Genomic DNA, 20,442 nt, shown 5'->3' with positions numbered 1-20,442 from the left:
GTGAAGAGGAACTCAAAAGCCTCTTGATGAAAGTGAAAGTGGAGAGTGAAAAAGTTGGCTTAAAGCTCAACATTCAGAAAATGAAGATCATGGCATTTGGTCCCATCACTTCATGGCAAATAGATGGGGAAACAGTGGAGACAGTGTCAGACTTTATTTTTCTGGGCTCCAAAATCACTGCAGATGGTGACTGCAGCCATGAAATTAAAAGACGCTTACTCCTTGGAAGGAAAGTTATGACCAACCTAGATAGCATATTCAAAAGCAGAGACATTACTTTGCCAACAAAGGTTCATCTAGTCAAGGCTATGGTTTTTCCTGTGGTCATGTATGGATGTGAGAGTTGGACTGTGAAGAAGGCTGAGCACCGAAGAATTGATGCTTTTAAACTGTGGTGTTGGAGAAGACTCTTGAGAGTCCCTTGGACTGCAAGGAGATCCAACCAGTCCATTCTGAAGGAGATCAGCCCTGGGATTTCTTTGGAAGGAATGGTGCTAAAGCTGAAACTCCAGTACTTTGGCCACCTCATGCGAAGAGTTGACTCATTGGAAAAGACTCTGATGCTGGGAGGGATTGGGGGCAAGAGGAGAAGGGGATGACAGAGGGTGAGATGGCTAGATGGCATCACTGACTCGATGGACGTGAGTCTGAGTGAACTCTGGGAGTTGGTGATGAACAGGGAGGCCTGGTGTGCTGCGATTCACGGGGTCGCAAAGAGTCGGACACGACTGAGCGACTGATCTGATCTGATCTGATCTGATCTGTGGGCAGGAATCCCTTAGAAGAAATGGAGTAGCCATCATGGTCAACAAAAGAGTCTGAAATGCAATACTTGGATGCAATCTCAAAAATGACAAAATGATCTCTGTTCATTTCCAAGGCAAACCATTCAATATCATACTAATCCAAGTCTATGCCCCAACCACTAATACTGAAGTTGAACAGTTCTACGATGACCTACAAGACCTTCTAGAACTAACACCAAAAAAAGATGTTGTTTTCATCATAGAGGACTGGGACGCAAAAGTAGGAAGTCAAGAGATACCTGGAGTAACCGGCGAGTTTGGCCTTGGAGTACAAAATGAAGCAGGGCAAAGGCTAATAGAGTTTTGCCAAGAGAACACACTGGTCATTGCAAACACCCTGGTCCAATAATACAAGAGATGACTCTACACATGGACATCACCAGATGGTCAATACCAAAATCAGATTGATTATATTCTTTGCAGTCAAAGGTAGAGAAACTCTATAAAGTCAGCAAAAACAAGACCAGGAGCTGACTGTGACTCAGATCATGAACTCCTTATTGCAAAATTCAGACTTAAGTTAAAGAAAGTAAGGAAAACCACTAGACCATTCATGTATGACCTAAATCAAATTCCTTACGATTATATAGTAGAAGTGACAAACAGATTCAAGAGATTAGACCTGATAGAGGGCCTGAAGAACTATGGATGGAGGTTCGTGACATTGTACAGGAGACAGGGATCAGGACCATCCCCAGGAAAAAGAAATGCAAAAGGACAAAATGGTTGTCTGAGGAGGCCTTACAAGTAGCTGAGAAAAGAAGAGAAACAAAAGGCAAAGGAGAAAAGGAAAGATATACCCATTTGAATGCAGAGTTCCAAAGAATAGCAAGGAGAAATAAGAAAGCCCTCCTCAGTGATCAGTGCAAAGAAATAGAGGAAAACCATAGAATGGGAAAGACTAGAGATCTCTTCAAGAAAATTAGAGATACCAAGGGAATATTTCAAGCAAAGATGGGCACAATAAAGGACAGAAAAGCTATGGAAGATATTAAGAAGAGGTGGCAAGAATACATAGAAGAACTATACAAAAAAGATCTTCACGACCCAGATAGTCACGATGGTATGATCACTAACCTAGAGCCAGACATCCTGAAATACGAAGTCAAGTGGGGCTTAGGAAGCATCACTACGAACAAAGCTAGTGGAGGTGATGGAATTCCAGCTGAGTTCTTTCAAATCCTAAAAGGTGATGCTGTGAAAGCGCTGCACTCAGTATGCCAGCAAATTTGGAAAACTCAGCAGTGGCCACAGGACTGGAAAAGGTCAGTTTTCATTCCAATCCCAAAGAAAGGCAATGCCAAAGAATGCTCAAACTACTGCACAATTGCACTCATCTCACATGCTAGCAAAGTAATGCTCAAAATTCTCCAAGCCAGGCTTCAACAGTATGTGAACCAAGAACTTCCAGATGTTCCTGCTGGATTTAGAAAAGGCAGAGGAACCAGAGATCAAATTGCCAACATCTGCTGGATCATTGAAAAGGCAAGAGAGTTCCAGAAAAACATCTCAGTTCAGATCAGTTCAGTTCAGTCACTCAGTCATGTCCGTCTCTTTGTGACCCCTATGGACTGTAGCACGCCAGGCCTCCTTGTCCATCACCAACCCCCGGAGTTTACTCAAACTCATGTCCATTGAGTCGGTGATGCCATCTGACCATCTCATCCTCTGTTGTCCCCTTCTCCTCCTGCCTTCAATCTTTCCCAGCATCAGAGTCTTTTTCAATGAGTCAGTTCTTCGCATCAGGTAGCCAAAGTATTGGAGTTTCAGCTTCAGCATCAGTCCTTCCAATGAATGTTCAGGACTGATTTCCTTTAGGATGGACTGGTTGGATCTCCTTGCAGTCCAAGGGACTCTCAAGTCTTCTCCAACACCACAGTTCAAAAGCATCAATTCTTAGGCGCTCAGTTTTCTTTATAGTCCTACTTCTGCTTTATTGACTACACCAAAGCCTTTGACTGTGTGGATCGCAACAAACTATGGAAAATTCTTCAAGAGATGGGAATATCAGACCATCTTACTTGCCTCATGAGAAATCTGTATGCAGCTCAAGAAGCAACACTTAGAACCAGACATGGAACAATGGACTGGTTCCAAATTGGGAAAGGAGTATGTCAAGGCTCTATATTGTCACCCTGCTTATTTAACTTATATGCAGAGCACATCATGAGAAATGCTGGGCTGGATGAAGCACAAGCTGGAATCAAGATTGCTGGGGGAAATATCAATAACCTCAGATATGCAGATGACACCACCCTTATGGCAGAAAGTGAAGAGGAGCTAAAGAGCCTCTTGATGAAAGTGAAAGAAGAGAGTGAAAAAGTTGGCTTAAAACTCAACATTCAAAAAACTAAGATCATGGCATCCAGTTCCATCACTTCATGGCATATAGATGGGGAAACAATAGAAACAGTGACAGACTTCGTATTTTGGGGCTCCAAAATCACTGCAGATGGCAACTGCAGCCATGAAAATAAAAGACGCTTGCTCCTTGGAAGAAAAGCTCTGACCAAACTAGACAGCATGTTGAAAAGCAGAGACATTATTTTGTCAACAAAGGTCCGTCTAGTCAAGGCTATGGTTTTTCCAGTAGTCATGTATGGATGTGAGAGTTGGACTGTGAAGAAGGCTGAGTGCTGAAAAATTGATGCTTTTGAACTGTGGTGTTGGAGAAGACTCTTGAGAGTCCCTTGGACTGCAAGGAGATCCAACCAGTCCATCCTAAAGGAGATCAGTCCTGGGTGTTCATTGGAAGGACTGATGCTGAAGCTGAAACTCCAATACTTTGACCACCTGATGCGAAAAACTGACTCATTGGAAAAGACCCTGATGCTGGGAAAGATTGAAGACAGGAGGAAAAGGGGACAGCAGAGGATGAGATGGTTGGATGGCATCATCAACTCGATGGACATGAGTTTGAGTAAGCTCCAGGAGTTCGTGATGGACAGGGAAGCCTGGTGTGCTGCAGTCCATGGGGTCACACAGAGTCAGACGGAACTGAGCGACAGAACTGACCGACAGAACTGACCGACTATAGTCTCCGTCCATGGGATTCTCCAGGCAAGAATCCTGGCGTGGGTTGCCATGTCCTCCTCCAGGGGATCTTCCTGAGCCTGGGATGGAACGCACGTCTCTTCTGTCTCCTACAGTGGCAGTGTAGCGCCACTGGGAAGCCCCCATATAAGCTTCAGTTCCCCATCTGTAGAGTGGGGATAATCACACCCACTCCATGGGGTTGTTGTTAGGACTAAGCAGGATTTGACACGTAAAGGACTATGTGCCTGGTGCCCTGTAGGAAGTTCATACATGATGGCTAGTCCTCCATTCATTCATTCCCAAGCACCACTATTCCCCAGGATGCATGGGGGGTACTTGCAAACAAGAGTCAAAGTCTCACAGGGAGCCTAGTCAGGCACTCTGAGATGATTGGAGGGATGGGATGGGGGAGGGGACGGAGGCTCGAGAGGGAGGGGATGTATGTATAATTATGGCTGACTTTCATTTTATGGCAGAAACCAACACAACAACATTGTAACAAATTTTTTTAATTATTTGCATAAAATTTTAAAAAAATCCTGCCTTCATGAAGCTTACATTCTTACAGGGAGGACAATGACTAAATGATGTTTTGTTTTTCTCGTTAATATTCCTGCCAGTTGACAGAAAGGAAAGCTGAAGGCTGGAATGGTTAAGTCATTTTTTAGATGTCCATTATTTATTTTTATCCCATGTTATTCTCAGAAGGGCTAGAGGCAGATGTTAAATAATTTATCCAAGTCTCTACAGCTAGAAAAGGGAACCACTGGCTTTAAAGGTCTTCTCTCCCTTGGAAAGACTTTTAGCGGCTACAGACCTAGTTCCTGGCCTTCAATGGGCCTACTGAGACCTCAGGCAAGGGTAGGCCCCTTCTGGGCCTCAGTTTCCCCACGTCTGGCTCTAGTATTCTGCATCCTGGGATGGCTCCTGGTGTGCTGCCTGGATTGTACAGGCTCTGTGGGATTGCTGAGCCCTCGCAAGGTGCCCACAACCCTTCCCTGGCACTGAGGGGTGAAGTGGGTGGGCTGGGACTGGCTCTCTGGAGAAGCTAGAGGGCTTCTGGAAGGGGAGCAGGGGCCAGGCAGACATGTTCCCTCTGCCATGAAGTGAAGTGAAAGTCACTCAGTCATGCCCGACTCTTTGTGACCCCATGGACTATACAGTCCATGGAATTCTCCAGGCCAGAATACTGGAGTGGGTAGCCTTTCCCTTCTCCAGGGGATCTTCCCAACCCAGGGATTGAACCCAAATCTCCCGCATTGCAGGCAGATTCTTTACCAGCCGAGCCGCAAGGGAACCCCAAGAATACTGGAGTGGGTAGCCTATCCTTTCTCCAGCGGATCTCTGTGACCCAGGAATTGAACCAGGGTCTCTTGCACTGCAGGCGGATTCTTTACCAACTGAGCTATCAGAGAAGCCCCTCACTCTGCCATGGGCCCCACCATTCTGGCCCCCTTCCCAATGCGTTCCTTACATCCTGGCCCCTCGCACAACCAGAGGAGCTGGCTGGACAAGATTCGCTTGCACCCATAATCCTCCGGGTCAGACCCATGCAGCCCCTCCCTGCCCGCCTCTCCCGCACTCGATCGTCCCCGCCATCAGCTCCACGGCCCCTGAACCCGTCCCTGCTTTTGATTTCCTCCCATGGCTTCCTATTGCCTCCAGTATCAAGTTCGAACACCACAGCTTGTCACTCGAGGCCCTGCTTCCCTGGCTCAAACCTTCTCCCAGAGCTTCATCTCCCTTTTCTTTCTTTCATACATTTTCATTCACTGTGGTTTTTACAGGGCTTCCCAGGTGGCGCTAGTGGTAAAAAAAAAAAAAAACCCACCTGTCAGTCAATGTGGGAGACATAAGAGACTCGAGTTTGATCCCTGGGTCGGGAAGATCCCCTGGAAGAGGGCATGGCAACCCACTCCAGTATTCTTCCCTGGAGAATCTCCAAGGACAGAGGAAGCCTGGCAGGCGACAGTCCACAGCGTTGCAAGGAGTCGGACACGACCGAAACGACTTAGCATGCACTTAGCACGTGGTTTCTACAAACCTGCCCTGCTCCAGCCTCTCGGCCTCTGCTCAAGCTGTCCCCTCTGCTAAGAATGTTCTCCATTCCATTGACTGCGTGCCACAAATCCTACTGGGCTAAACATGCCTTCCACCAACCCAGGCTGGAAGACATTTCCCCTTTGCAATAAACAATATTCCATCTCACACCCTATATATCACATCATTGAACATCTCTGAACCTGCCTTTTTATCAGCAAAATCAGTGTTATTAACTATGATCCAAGGTTGTTGAGGGGAATAAATAAGAATGTGTCAGAAGAGCAGCCAGTATAGCACCTAGTACTCGACAGGGACTCAGTGGTGAGCAGTTGCTATGATGCTGCTGCTGCTAAGTTGCTTCAGTTGTGTCCGACTCTGTGCAACCCCATAGACGGCAGCCCACCAGGCTCCCCCATCCCTGGGATTCTCCAGGCAAGAACACTGGAGTGGGTTGCCATTTCCTTCTCCTGATGCTGATGACGGAAGAGAAAGAGGAGAAAGAGAAGGGAAGGTGAAGGGAAAGAAGAGATGGAAAAGAAGGAATAGGAAGAAGTCACCGATCCCTCTGTTGGGATGTCACTCCTTGACATGAGAATGTCAGTTCTTCTTTTTTTTTTTAAAACATTTTTATTTATTGTATTGAGTCTTAGCTGCATCGTGTGAGATCCTTCACTGGGGCATACGGGATCTTAGTTCCTTGACCAAGGACTAAACCCGCGTCTTCCACACCGCAAAGTGGGCCCCCAACCACTGGACCAGCAGGGAAGTGCCTGCGAATGTCAGTTCTGATGAATTCCTCTCTATGTCCCAGCATACTGGAGGCTTTCATAAATGACTACTGAATGAACAGATAGTATGAAAGGACGGATGGATGGGGAGAAGGAAAGAAGCTAGGACTGTGGGCGAGAAGAAAGGACGTATGGACAGATGAATGGAAACAGATAAGCCTGGAGGAGACTGAGCGTGCTCTCCCAGAAGTCTAGCAGCACAGCATCCCACTGGCAGCTGAGGTTTCTGGGAACAGATGCCAAATCTGTTCCCCTGGCTCCAAGCTCCTGTGCTCCTGGCCAGCATCAGGCTGCTCTCAAGGTTGAGCAAGTGGAAGCTCAGGGCAGCTGATGCCCCCGGGAGTTCCAACTCTTTCCCCACCTGTCACCAGCCTCTAAGAGCACCAGCCCCTGACAGCAGGAACACAGCTCCAAAAGTGTGAGCCAAGTCAATGGGAAAATGGGATTTATTTTACAGAAATTCACTTTGGGGGCCAACTTCTGTGGAACTCCCCAGTGCAGAAGCGTTGGCAAATCCACAGTCAAAGGCTCAGAAGGTTCCTCCAAACCTGGGGAGTGTGCAGTTTGCCAGCTCTTTTTTTAAGTCCCGAAAGTGGAGAAAAAGGAAATATCACAATCTAGATGCCAAAGAGAATCTGAGGGGGAGAAATGCACTCTGGGTTTTCAGGTTTGTTCATTCTTCCATTCATTTATCCAACCAACCATCTAAAATGTGCAACAATTTTGCTATTATCCATCCGTCCATCCATCCCAACCCCTCCACCCATCCAACCATCTCTCCACCCATCCAATCCACTCAGTTGCCATAAAACCATCCTTTGCTCTCTCTCTCTCGATCCATCTATCAACGTGCCCATTACTGACCCAACCATCCAATCCATGCAATTACCCATGCACTCATCCTCTATCCAACCAGCCATCAATCACTCAAGCTCCTATCCAACTGCTCAGCTATTTACCTCTCCAACTGTAGTCTATTCAACCAGTATGACTGAGGATCTCCCAGGACGGTTGGCGGTAAACCAGACATGCTGATGCAGTACCCAGTACAGTCTAAAGTGAAGTCGCTCAGTCATGTCCGACTCTTTGCAACCCTGTGGACTGTAGCCTACCAGGCTTCTCCGTCCATGGGATTCTCCAGGCAAGAGTACTGGAGTGGGTTGCCATTTCCTTCTCCAGGGGATCTTCCCAACCCAGGGATCGAACCAGGGTCTCCCACGTTGGAGGCAGACGCTTTAACCTCTGAGCCACCAGGGAAGCCCTGTACGGTCTAACCGAGGCGATATAAAAGAGGTATGTATCAAGGTGCCACTGAGAACACAGCGGTCACCGAGGACAGTCCAACTCTACACACAGACAGGGGAGGGGTCAGAGAGGTCAAAGCAGGCTTCAGGCAGGAGACACTCGAGCTTGGTCTTAAAGAGCAGCCAGAGAAAGAAGGTGAAAAGGGCATCCAGGCAAGGGGCAACAAATATGCTGGATTCTAGAAATCCCAAGGCCTGAGTCCTCATAATTACCTAGTTAACTGTGGACCCTGGGCCAGTCCCCAATTTCTCCAAGTCCACATGCCTCTATAATAATGCCCTCTTGATTCCCAGAGAGAAAGGCCTGTGTTCATCTACTGCTGGGAGCAAAGTTGCCATGTGCCGCCCTGGTGGCTATAATAAGGGCAGACCTGATGGGAGGGAAGCGGGTCCCTGAAGTTTTGTGCGGCAGGATCTGCTGTCAAGCAGACACAGGTGTAAATCCCAACCTCCCATTTTGCTCTAAGTTACTTAATTTTTGAGTCTTATTTATTGAGCCTTATTTATTTGGCTAGCTAGCTGGGCTGGGTCTTTGTTGCCTCGTGTGGGATCTCTGATGCTCGCTGTGGCATCTTTGCTGCACCGTGCAGGATCCTTAGTTGCAGCACGAAAGCTCTTAGCTGTGGCATGTAGGATCTAGTTCCCTGACCAGGGATTGAACCTGGGCACCCTGCATTGGGAGTGCAGAGCCTCAGCCACTGGAAGACACCGCTAACAGTTTCCTCCTAGGCTACAGGGAGGACTGAATGAGGTAATGCAGGGGGATTCCCTGGTCAGCTGTAGGCAATACCAGCTATTCCTCCCAAGTGCTACCAATTTTCAAGTCCTACTGTGTGCCAGGCAAAGTGATCTAAGATGGTGGTTAAGAAAGTCGGCCTTAGACCTATACGTATCAATTCTCAGTCAACGTTAGTTCTTTGCCCATATCAGCAGTTTATGTTCAAATGGTTCAGAAAAAAAAATACACACATACAGGTACTGTCATACAAAAAGGGATACAAATATGGCAAAATGTTCACCAATGTTGAATCTAGGTAAAGGACGGGCTTCCCTGGTGGCTCAGTGGTAAAGAATTCGCCTGCCAATGCAGCAGATGTGGGTTCCGTCCCTGGGTCAGGATGATCCCCTGGAGTAGGAAATGGCAGCCCACGACAGTATTCTTGCTTGGAAAATTCCAAGGACAGAGGAGCCTGGTGGGCTATAGCCCATGGGGCTGCAAAGAGTCAGACACGACTGAACACTGTTTTAATTATTGGTATTATTATCAATCATTGAACCGCTGAGAAACTGAGGCTGAGAGGTTGGGTAAACACTTGCTTTTCAAAAACACCTGGTTTTTTTTTTTTTTAATTTCTGAAACAACATGATGCAGTAGGTGATATTATCCTCAGTTTCCAGATAAGAAGCCAAGGCTGAGCAGGAAATGACCTACCCAAGGTGACACAACTAGTGAGTGGAGGAGCCAGGATGTGGACAGCCTGACTATCTCCAGAGTCCAGGATCTTGCCCCAGCATCTCCTGACTCGCCTGTGTCCCTGGACCCAGGCCAAAATGGGCCGGGCCTCATCGGAACCCATTCAACTCCAGCAGAGGCCATTCAGAAGGAGCCCTGTGCTTTGCTGGCGTGGGGCTGAGCTCCGGGGCGGCCCCGGAACACCCAGCATCAGGGCCTCCTTGGTATCTAGGGAGTGCGTTCGACTGTTCTCCTGAGAGCGGCAGGAGTTGCCATTTGAAGCCGTGGGGAGTGACAGCTGACACTGACGGGGACAGGCTCGCGAAGACATCCCGCCCTGGGGCCCTGACTCGAACAGACTCCCTGGGCCACATGGCCTTTCGTGGGTTCCAGAAAGGCCCCGCAGGCTCTGGCCGGGGCTGTTCCCAGGCTCTGCCTCCCCGCGAGAGGCGGAGAAGCCCCCATTCAGGCGGGACGCATCCCACTGTGCGCTAAGCCGCTTTCTCCCCACTTACACGTTCAGATGCTTTTTGTCCTTCCGGCTTCCCATGGACTCAGGCCAAGTGACAAGTTGGTGCTGTGGACATATGTCGTCGCCATAATGGGAGTGCTGACCCCACGCTCTCTGCCTGCTGGGCCCAGGCAGCTTGCACCCCGCCCCGGTGCTTGGCGTGCCTGGTTCTCAGCCGCACAGGCCTCTTTCCAGCTCCCAAAGACACCACGCGCTCCGGGGCCTCCCCTTCGGATCTCTGCAGATGCTGTCCTGCTGTTTGCCCGGAATGCCTGCCTGCCTTGCCACTTCTCCGCCTGGCTGTTCCTCGACCAGCATCGTGGAAGTCGCCTTCTGTGAAACTTTCCTAACTCCAGTTTACCACGGAAGAAACTGAGGCTCAAAGAGGTAACTAAGTTAAAAGGGGCCGAGGCCTGGGATTTGCCTGGAGGTCCAGTGGTTAAGAATCCGCCTGCCACTGGAGGGGACGTGGGTTCAATCCCTGTTCCGGGAACTCAGATTCTACCTGCCATGGGGCAACAAAGCCCACGCACTCTAGAGCCTGTGGGCCGCAACTAAGGAAGCCCGCACGCCTAGAGTCCGTGATCCACCGCGAGAGAAGCCACCGAAAATGGAAGTCTGTGCAGTGCAGCTAGAGAGAGCCCCACACTACAACAAAGACCCAGCATGGCCAAATATAATTAAATTTTTCTAAAAGGGCCAAGGTCAGGCTGTTTGTAAGTTTTAGAGCCAGAGGTTCTACTTCAAGAACACACACCTCCCATTGCACCAACTCTGCCCACGAAGAAGAAAATGGAAGGAAGACATGCTCTCTGCCTTTAAATAGCGTAGATGCCTGCCAGAAGGAGCTTCTGCTCCTGGATTGTCCTGGAAGGCAGGAAACAGAAGCCATGGAGGGAAGTTCCAGGAAGACTCTCCAGTTTAAGATTAAGAGGCACTTCTGACAATGTCACTGCTTACCAGCGGGGGGTGTGTGTGTGTGTGTGTGTGTGCACGCTCGTGTGTGCATGCTGAGTCATATCTGACTCTTTGCAACCCTATGGGACTGTAGCCCGCCAGGCTCCTCTGTCCATGGGATTCTCCAGGCAAGAATCCTGGAGTGGGTTGCCATTTCTTCCTCCAGGGGATCTTCCCGACCCAGGGACCAGAACTGCGTCTTTCGCATCTCCTGCTTTGGCAGGCGGATTCTTTACCACTGCACCACCGGGGAAGCCTGTGGCTCCCAGCTGTGTAGCCTTGGGTACGTTACTACAGCCCCCTGAACCTCAACTTCTTCATCAGTCAAATGGAGGTAACAATGCCCTTGCTATTTCTCTGTCCAAAACACCTCAGCTTGAAACTGCCAGCTCCTGAGCCCAATTCAGCCAACAAATATGACTTAGATTGGCCAGGACTGTATTTTAGAGTTGAGCAAACATTTAACAACAAGTTTTTCCATAAATGTCAGAACTTTGCAAACCAGAAGTTCTGGCAAAACTGAGCCCCAATCCCTGCACAGCAAGATGGTCAAGAGTGGGTAGCACCTGCCTTCTTTATGTTATTATTATTATGTTTTTGGCTGTGCCATGTGGCATGCAGGGTTTTAGTTCCCTGACCAGGGATTGAACCAATGTCCATACAGTGGCAGTATGGAATCCGAACCACTGGACCACCAGGGAAGTCCCACTTGCTTTCTTTAGACAAGATATGTACCCTCCTGGGCACACTGCTGTCTGTCAAATATCCATTAACAACCTGGCCAACTCAAGAGTCTAGGGTCTCTGGCCAGGACTCTTAGGATTTGGTTGGTTGTTAATTTATTTTACTATAACTCTGTTTAATAAGTTCAAGAAGGAAAAGACTGAATCTGCTCAGTAGAGACAAGGGAAAGGGAAAGGGAAGTTGCTCAGTCGTGCCTGACTCTTAGCGACCCCATGGACTGCAGCCTACCAGGCCCCTCTGTCTATGGGATTTTCCAGGCAAGAGTACTGGAGTTGGGTGCCATTGCCTTCTCTGTCAGTAGAGACAAGGGCTATATAAAAAAGACATAAATGGAAATTCTAGAAACAATACACTGGATGCTATAACAGCATATTAGACACTGTGGAAGAAGGCATAAGTACAAAGGTGACCACCGGAACAAAACCATGAACCTTCCTAAATACCAAGCACATTTAAATAAACCAGAGTAAAGAATGCACATCTTGTAGAAAAAGAAGCGCAGCAAATAAAGTACATATCATCACACTGGGTCAGCCAAAAAGTTCGTCTGGCCAACCCCAAAAAATATCACAACAGAGTTGAGACCCAACACATCCATTACATCAATAAACATGAGCAGCATTAACTCACTTATTAAAAGACTAAGACTTAGGCGTTGAGTAACAAAACTAAAGCCCCAAATAATAATTCAGCTTCCCTTGTGCAAACAAGAGACATACCCAAACACATTTTTAGCTTTTTCTAAAAATAAAAGAGAGACTATGGTGTATCAGAAGGACTGTGTCTGTATTATCTGTGTAGGCTTGATTCCTATTCAGTCAGCAACCCCATTTCCTGCTTAACTGTTTGACAATAAAACTCGCTTATGTGTTGCTTATGGTCTTCAACACTTCACCACGTGCACATATCTCCCTGTGCCGACCTGTAGTCCCAACTTAGGTCTGACAGCAACTGGCCAACCAATGCCTTCAGACATTTCGGTTTTCTCCAGCGCTTCCCTGCTCCTATGGTGGCCCCCAGCCAGGGCGGGGGTGACAGACCACAGTCACCTCATTACAGGTTCTTTTGTTTGTTTTTTCACTTTATAAAATGTTATTTAAGTAGAGTTGACTTATAGCATTGTGTCAAAGGATTTCTTTTTTCTCTGGACTGCACAGCTTCTAGGATCTTAGTTTACATGTTCTTTTATAGTTGAATGAAGAACACAGATGCTCCTTGACATGGCCTTCTGAGGTGGTTAAATCATGATCCCCTATTTACTGATGAGAAAACTGAGGCCCAGAGGGGTGAAGTGACCTGCCCCAGGCCACAAGGGTTTCTTAGCCCCATCCTCCAAACTCATTTCTACCAGCCCAGGGCCTCCTTCTCACGCCTGATCCTGAATAGCTATGACTTGGGCTACCATGGCTCCCCTTGTGGCTCAGCTGGTAAAGAATCCACCTACAATGCGGAAGACCTGGATTCTACCCCTGGGTTGGGAAAAGTCCCCTGGAGAAGGGAAAGGCTACCCACTGCAGTATCAGTATCCCTAGGCCTGGAGAATTCCATGGATTGTGTAGTCCACGGAGTTGCAAAGAGCTGAACACAACTGAGCGACTTTCACTTTCACTTTATGGCTCAAACATCTATTCAGTGCATATCATGAGCCAGGCCTCGTGCTGGGCAGGGGACATGGTGAAGTGGAGGGTCGCTGTTCTCTCCGGGGCAGTGGACAGCACAGGAAGTCAGTGCAGCGGTGGGACAGGACGGAGAGCAGGCAGGGCAAGAGGTTTCTGGCTCCCTGTTACCCACACCCTGTGCGGGACTAGAAACTCCCTGGGGTGGACTGTCCCTCAGTGTGGTTACCGGCCTATACCTGCTGTCACTAAACAGAAAGCCGCCTCCCATTAAGGGGCTGAGGGACTTTCCTGGTGGGTCCAGTGGTTAAGGATCTGCCTTCAAATGCAAGGGATGCAGGTTCGATTGCTGCTCAGGGAATTAAGATCCCACATGCCACCAGGCAACTAAGTCCACACACCGCAAACAGACGGCACATCACAACTAGAGAACCTGCATGCCGTCAACTAGAGAGCCTGCACGTTACAGCCAGAGGATGCGTGCATCGCAACTACAGAGTGTGTGCACCTTAACTAGGGAGCCCGGACACCACAGCTAGAGAAAAGCTCACACACCGCAACAAAGACCAGTGAGGCCAAAAAAAAAAGAGGGAGGGAGGGGGTTGCTGAAGCTACATTTGGACCATAGGTCGGCCCGGAACACAAGATGTGTGTACACAGTGAAGTGGGTGTTTGGGGGCCGAGCATCACCTCCAAAGACACGCTGAGGACCAGGGGCAACACACAGGCGAATGCTGTGTATTAGACCGTTCGCAGCACACGGTGCTTCCTTTGAAAGACTGAACAGAAAACTGAGCCCAGCGTATATCCCCCCAGTCTCTGAACTGGATGAGGAGGCCTGGGATGCATCTGAGATGGCTCTGTGACTTGCTCCGACTGCAGGGGTGATGTTTTGTGACATCACAGTCCAGGCCTCAAGGAGTCTTCCGGTTTCCTCTTTACCCTCTTGGGAGCTAGCCGCTGTGGAAAGCTCGGTCTAGACTAGTGACGGGTGAGCAATCTTGAACGGGGAGGGGGCGAGGCAGGGGGGCCTTCCCACCCTCCCTACCAGGGCCTCAGAGATGTAGGAGAGGCCACGGGAGACCTTCCAGCACAGCCCAGCTGAGTGCAAGCTCAAGAGTGATCCAAGCTGACACCACATGGAGCAGAATAAATGCCCAGCTGCACCCGGCCACTCCACTGAATCAGGAAGAATAATACATCACTGTTGTATTGAGACAGTACGTTTTGGGGTGGCTTATTAGGCAGCAATGGATAACTGATACACGTCCTGGGGGCAGAGCCCTGGCCTTTGTCTAGCTCTCCCCTCCTTGCCTGGAGCCTGCCACCGGGCATGCAATCCCAGAGCTGGAAGGAGCCTCCGAAACCACTGAGCCCTACCCCCTCATTTGAGAGAAGAGGTAGCCAAAACCTGGGGAGGAGAAGCAATTTACTCCTGATCGCAAGAGAGACTAGAGGCTAAACACCACCACCACCAACAGGAGATGCGGGGCGGATCTAGAAGACAAACTTGAACCCTGCAGGACCCAGGCAAGTAACACAAATGTGTGACGCAAGCCGATGGAGAGCTCCCCGCCCCCCCAGCCCACGTTCACGTGCTGTCTGAAGAGGCAGTCACTATTTGGCTCCAGCCAACTGTGGCCATGTGGGAATGTGGGCCTAGAGAAGCCAGATTGTCTGACTTCTCACAAAGCCAGAAACAGGATTTCTCTGTAAACTCTCCTGATTTTTAAATGTTGGCTAGGAATTCAAATTGAATTGAGAATCTCTGAGCCATTGAGACCCGCCTTGGGCTTCGGGCATGGTCTGGCCACTGCCCTCCAGCAAGTCGCCTTATTCCCCCAGGTCTCTGTTTCCTCATCTCTAAAATGGGCCCCATGGTTCCTGCCCACTCATAGGGTTGCTGTGAAAACCCAATGAGCTAATGGGTTTAGAAACACCAGCTACAAATGGCCCTGTGACTGTTCCACAGCCTCTGTTCTCTGTGGAGGCACCCCTCACAATGTAATGAGTTAACACCCGATTTGTCTAAGTTAGAACAACATTATTCTGACCATTATGACAGCGATTGCTTTTTTATGGCAGGTTTGTGAGTTCCAGAACCCTCCCACTTGCATTATCTCAGGATGTTGATGGAGTCAGAGGCTGGATGGCTGCCTTGGAGACCCTCGTCAGAGCCAAGCCTTTTCTCTGAGCTGAGAGGTACATTCCAGAGGCTGCTGGAAGGCGGTGGTGCAGAGCAGGAGCTTCAACGTCCTCCAGACCTGGGTTCGAATCCCTGCCTCCTGCTCCCTCCTTGGGCTAGGTGCTTTCTGAGTTTCAGTTTCCACATCTGTAAAATGGGCACAACAATAACACCACCAGGGCAGCTGTTGAGGTGGTTGTGTGAGATGACGTATATGGGGTTGGCCAAAAAGTGCATTTGGGTTTTTCCATAACCTGTTAATGGAAAACCCAAACAAACTTTTTGGCCAACCCAATACAATGTCTTTAAGCAGAGCATCTGGCTATTTTTATTATCATGTATGGACGTTGGTGTGAATTCCCTGGTAGTTCAAGGTAGTAAAGAATCTGCCTGCAATGCAGATTCTTGCAATGCAGGTTCAATCCCTGGGTTGGGAAGATCCCCTGGAGAAGGGAATGGCAACCCACTCCAATATTCTTGGCCTGGAGAATGCTATGGACAGAGGAGCCTGGCGGGCTACAGTTCATGGGTTGCAAAGAGTTGGACACGACTGAGCAACTAACATTTTCACTTTTTCATGGAAGTTGGTGGCTGGGAGGCCAAGGGTCAAGAATGAAGTCGCAGTGATAGAAGATCCTGTCCCTTTCCTGGGGTTAAGGGAGGCTGACTTGGAGGGGGGATGGGCTCTTGTGCAAAACCTGCATGGGAAGCAAAGAGGTAGGCTGGAGGGAGCTCTCAACTACTCAGCAAGAGTCAGATAGAACTCAACTCTGTATCTTTGGCTTTTTCCTGGGGTGAAGTGAAGAGGGATGGGGGGAGAGCTGCAGACAGAGTCCTCGAGTAAAACGGCACCCACATCCCCCTACTCTGAATGCAGTTTCCCACTGGTTTTGAGAAATAACAGCCACAGTTAATATTACTGTGCACTCATCACATGCAAGATACACATTCAGTTACAAATGCAGATTCATCTTTCATGGACTAACCCATTCATGCATCATAGCCACCTCAAGAACTAAAAACCAGGACATGGAAGCAACCTAGATGTCCATCGGCAGACAAATGGACAAGAAAGCTGTAGTACATATACACAATGGAGTATTACTCAGCCATTAAAAAGAATACATTTGAATCAGTTCTAATGAGGTGGATGAAACTGGAGCCTATTATACAGCATGAAGTAGGCCAGAAAGAAAAACACCAATACAGTATACTAACGCATATATATGGAATTTAGAAAGATGGTAATGATAACCCTGTATGTGAGACAGCAAAAGAGACACAGATGTATAGAACAGTCTTTTGGATTCTGTGGGAGAGGGCGAGGGTGGGATGATTTGGGAGAATGGCATTGAAACATGTATAATTTCATATATGAAATGAGTCACCAGTCCAGGTTCCATGCATGATACAGGATGCTCAGGGCTGGTGCACTGGGATGATCCAGAGGGATGGGATGAGGAGGGAGGTGGGAGGGGGGTTCAGGATGTACACCCGTGGCAGATTCATGTTGATGTATGGCAAAACCAACACAATATTATAAAGTAATTAGCCTCCAATTAAAATAAATAAATTTATACTAAAAAAAAAAAAAAAAAGAAAACACATATTCTCTGAGAGCTCACCTAAATTCAACTAGAGGGGACAAGTGGACTCCAGAAGTCCCAACATCAAATCCTTCACTACTTGAGAAGGGAGGGGGCTTGGGCAGATCACCTAAGCTCCAGTGAAATGGGGACAAAAGATCTACCTCACAGGGCAGTCATGAGGACTGAATGATATATCTGTATGTGAAACGCATGGAGCTTGGTAGGCATTTATTTAATAAATAGAAAGTGACCTTAAAAAAAAAAAAAGAAGTGAGGGAAGCAGGGCTCAGAGAGGTTAAATAACCGACCAGAGGACACACAGGCAGCCTGACTCCAGACATCCTTGTGACCCCTAGGCTCTGCTGTTTACGGAACAAGACAGTGGTCAGGGCTTGGCCAAAGGGCTCTGGGATTTCAAAGACAGGAGCAAGTAGTCTGGCAGGGAACAAGGGTGTGGACATTTCACAGTCCTGACAACGGATAAACATCGGCAGGGCCGCAGACCAGGCTGCTCTGCTGGCCGCTGTATACGGGACCTCATTTAACCCTCACTACGAGCCTCCGACAGGCAGTATCCCCAGTTTACGGATCAGCAAACTGAGGCTCAGACAGCACACCGCTTGCTCAAGGGCACAGAGCAGACAAGGTCTCTTCCCTGAGGATACCCCTATCCTGAGGGGGCTTCGGCAGGGCTCCAGATAGCTCCAGGAAGCTCACTGAGCACGGCCCAGGCTAAGGTGGTCTAAGCAAGCCCCTCGCTGCAGGTGATACAGAGGCACTTGGGAGACAGGTGTCTCCTCTTCACCCTCCGGAAGGCACCTGCTTTAAAAGGCCCTAAAACCCTAAAATGCTTTCAAGGCAGCCTTATCAGACAGTTGATCCCAATCAGGAAGCTTCCAGGTGCTGTCAGATCAATGGCCCACCCCATCCCTGAGAGGTGTGCAAACATTCTGCCCTGCCCTGCCCTGCCCTCCCCCTACCAAGTCTCCTTCCATTCACCAGCAGGCCGGCGGCCTGGGCTGGTGGGCACTAACTCAGACTGACTTCACTTCGTTTTGGCCTTTTCCAGTTTCCTGCTGAGGTTTCTCTTCCTCTTTCCCAGGAGTCCCCACCTGCCCAACGGAAAGACCTGGGAAGAGAGTTAAAAGTTACTGATCCCTGGGCTCCAGCTGGATCTATCAAATCTCCAGCAAAGTCAGGCAAGCAGGCCAGGCCACAGGATGGGATGGGGCTTTGGTCAGAGGTGCAGACCGGGTCCGCCACTGCCTGGAGGCTCTCCTGGTCTCACCCCTCCACCCTCAGAGGGAGCAGGGCACCCCCTCCCTTGTCCAGCCCAGGCCTCCTGTCACCGGCCAGTTCTATCCTCAGCCCCTTCCTTTATGGATCTCTCTGCCTGCAGGGGTCCGACCTCCACCCTAAGCTCATAGGTAAGCTCTGGGCAGGCCAAGCTGACCAGCTGTGACCCTCGGCCTTGCGGAGTCCCCGGCAAGCTGCCCAGACAACCTGCCCCCACCCTGGCTTTGGGGTTGATGCAGAACCTTGATGAAGTGGAGGCGGCCAAAGGCATTAGGAAGGACAACCCCCGCCCCCTGGGAGGGTCTGGGGCCATGGCAGGGCAGAGGGAGCTGGCAGTGGGGTCTCAGGACCAACCAAGGATTCAAACCCCCTCACTGGGAGCCTGGGTATGGGCTTGTGTTTTCACAACTGTTTTGAGAATCTTCTGAAAGCTAAGACCCCGCTTCCTAGGAAAATCTATGGTCACAGCCAACATTCTATTATAATTTCAGGGTGATCCCAGGGTCCCATAACTAAGGCCTGTGGACCCCAGTTGAGAGCCCCTCTTCCAATTCCCTGCCATGGTAAGAAGCAAGTATTTTCCCCCGACAGAGCCCTGAAGAAAGAGGCAGAGATGGGGCTCTGGGCCTGCTCACACTTGGGGGGTTGCCATTCCAAGGCGGGAGCAGTTGGGAGTCTGTGTGCTGGGCTGGGGGAGACACTGAAGTTTGGTTTGTGGACTGAACAGTCTAAATGCCAGAAAGAGGGGAAGTGAATTAGGACACAGCTATCACCGATCACAGGCATTCACTCCAAGGACAAGGACTTTGGAGGGGCTGAGAACAACCTCTACACAGACAAGTACCTGACACTTCTTTTTTTTTTTGACTCTATTTTATATTGGGGTACAGCCGATGAATAATGTTGTCATACTTTCAGGTGGACAGCAAAGGGACTCAGCCATACACATACATGTATCCATTCTCCCCCAAACTCCCCTCCCATCCAGGCTGTGACATAACATCGAACAGAGCTCCCTGTAGGTCCTCGTCGGTCGGTTATCTGTTTTAAACAAAGCAGCGTGTACATGTCCATCCCAAACTCCCTAACCATCCCTTCCCCTCTTCCTCCCCCGTCGTGTGCCTGACACTTTGTGTGAGTGTCCCCAGGAACCCCTCAGGAAATGGGAGTCCAGCTCCTTGCCCAGGGCACACACAGTGTGCAGGGCTGGGGGGTTTGGACCCAGGTCTGATTGCCCAGAAAGGCTGTGCCTTTTCTCTGCCCCACAGGGTCCTGGAAGTTGGCCACCCTTGTTTCCCACTGAAGTTGGAATCCTTTCTCCCCACCCAGCACCTGACATGAAGAGGGTGCCTGGCGACTCTTTTAAAACATATGGATGGATGGAGGAATAAATGAATAAGTCAACTTGCTTTTGAATTCTACAGCATTCGGGCTTTAAATCTAAGCCCTGATTTCCTGGCTAAGACGAATACATGAAAGCAGCCTCCTTTAAAAATGAGAAGCAGGAGAAATAAACATAAAAGGAAAACCAATTCTAAATTAATCCCACTGAAGGTCGCTGGATCTTAGATAGGTAATGCCCAAGAGGTGGGCCCAGCAGAGGGCTGGGCTGGGGGTGGGACAGTACAAGACGTGCATGGGGGGAAGGGGCGGGCAGTCTCCCTCGACCCCGTAAGGAGTGGACTTGCTTGGCACAGAGCTGCCGCCGGTCCATTTGAATCCTCAGCTCTGGCTGAACTGATCTCGTTATTATCCCCACACATCTTCCTGCATTCTGTATCTCTGCTCACATCTGCCCTCTGCTTCTCCCTCTGGGAAGATTTCCTTCATCTCCCCGGCCAGAGGGACTCCCTCCTTCGTCTCTGTATCATTCTCCCGACACTTACTGTATAGCACAATATAATGTATTCATTTGTTTGTTCACTCCACACTCATTCATTCATTCATTCAGCATTCCTTAGTTCCTTTCAGTTCAGGGCACCGGGTGACTGGGTTCAGTTCAGGGCACCCGGCTGCCGCAGCAAACAGGGAAAACAAAAACCTCAGGACTTCCCTGGCAGACCAGAGGTTAGGACTTCACGCTTCCACTGTGGGGGCCATGGGTTTGATCCCCG

At 49.3% G+C, this 20,442-nt stretch overlaps 1 protein-coding gene and 1 long non-coding RNA gene across 3 annotated transcripts in view; one reads left to right on the top strand and one right to left on the bottom strand.

Moving 5' to 3' along the window:
- EPHB2 (EPH receptor B2) overlaps positions 1 to 20,442 on the bottom strand; it is a 219,985-nt gene that overhangs the window by 194,554 nt on the left and 4,989 nt on the right. The gene's annotated exons all lie outside the window — the stretch shown is intronic.
- Positions 18,816 to 19,858, top strand: LOC147377354 (uncharacterized). Its single transcript, XR_015137325.1, has 2 exons — positions 18,816 to 18,891; positions 19,597 to 19,858. It is a non-coding gene; the product is annotated as an uncharacterized LOC147377354 (long non-coding RNA).

Source organism: Bos grunniens, chromosome 2 (assembly GCF_055505025.1).
Source record: "Bos grunniens cultivar Pamir isolate PY7600 chromosome 2, Bosgru_T2T1.0, whole genome shotgun sequence".
Lineage (NCBI taxonomy): Eukaryota > Metazoa > Chordata > Mammalia > Artiodactyla > Bovidae > Bos > Bos grunniens.
Note: the sequence above shows the minus strand (reverse complement) of the source record. Positions and strands in the feature narration are given on the sequence as shown.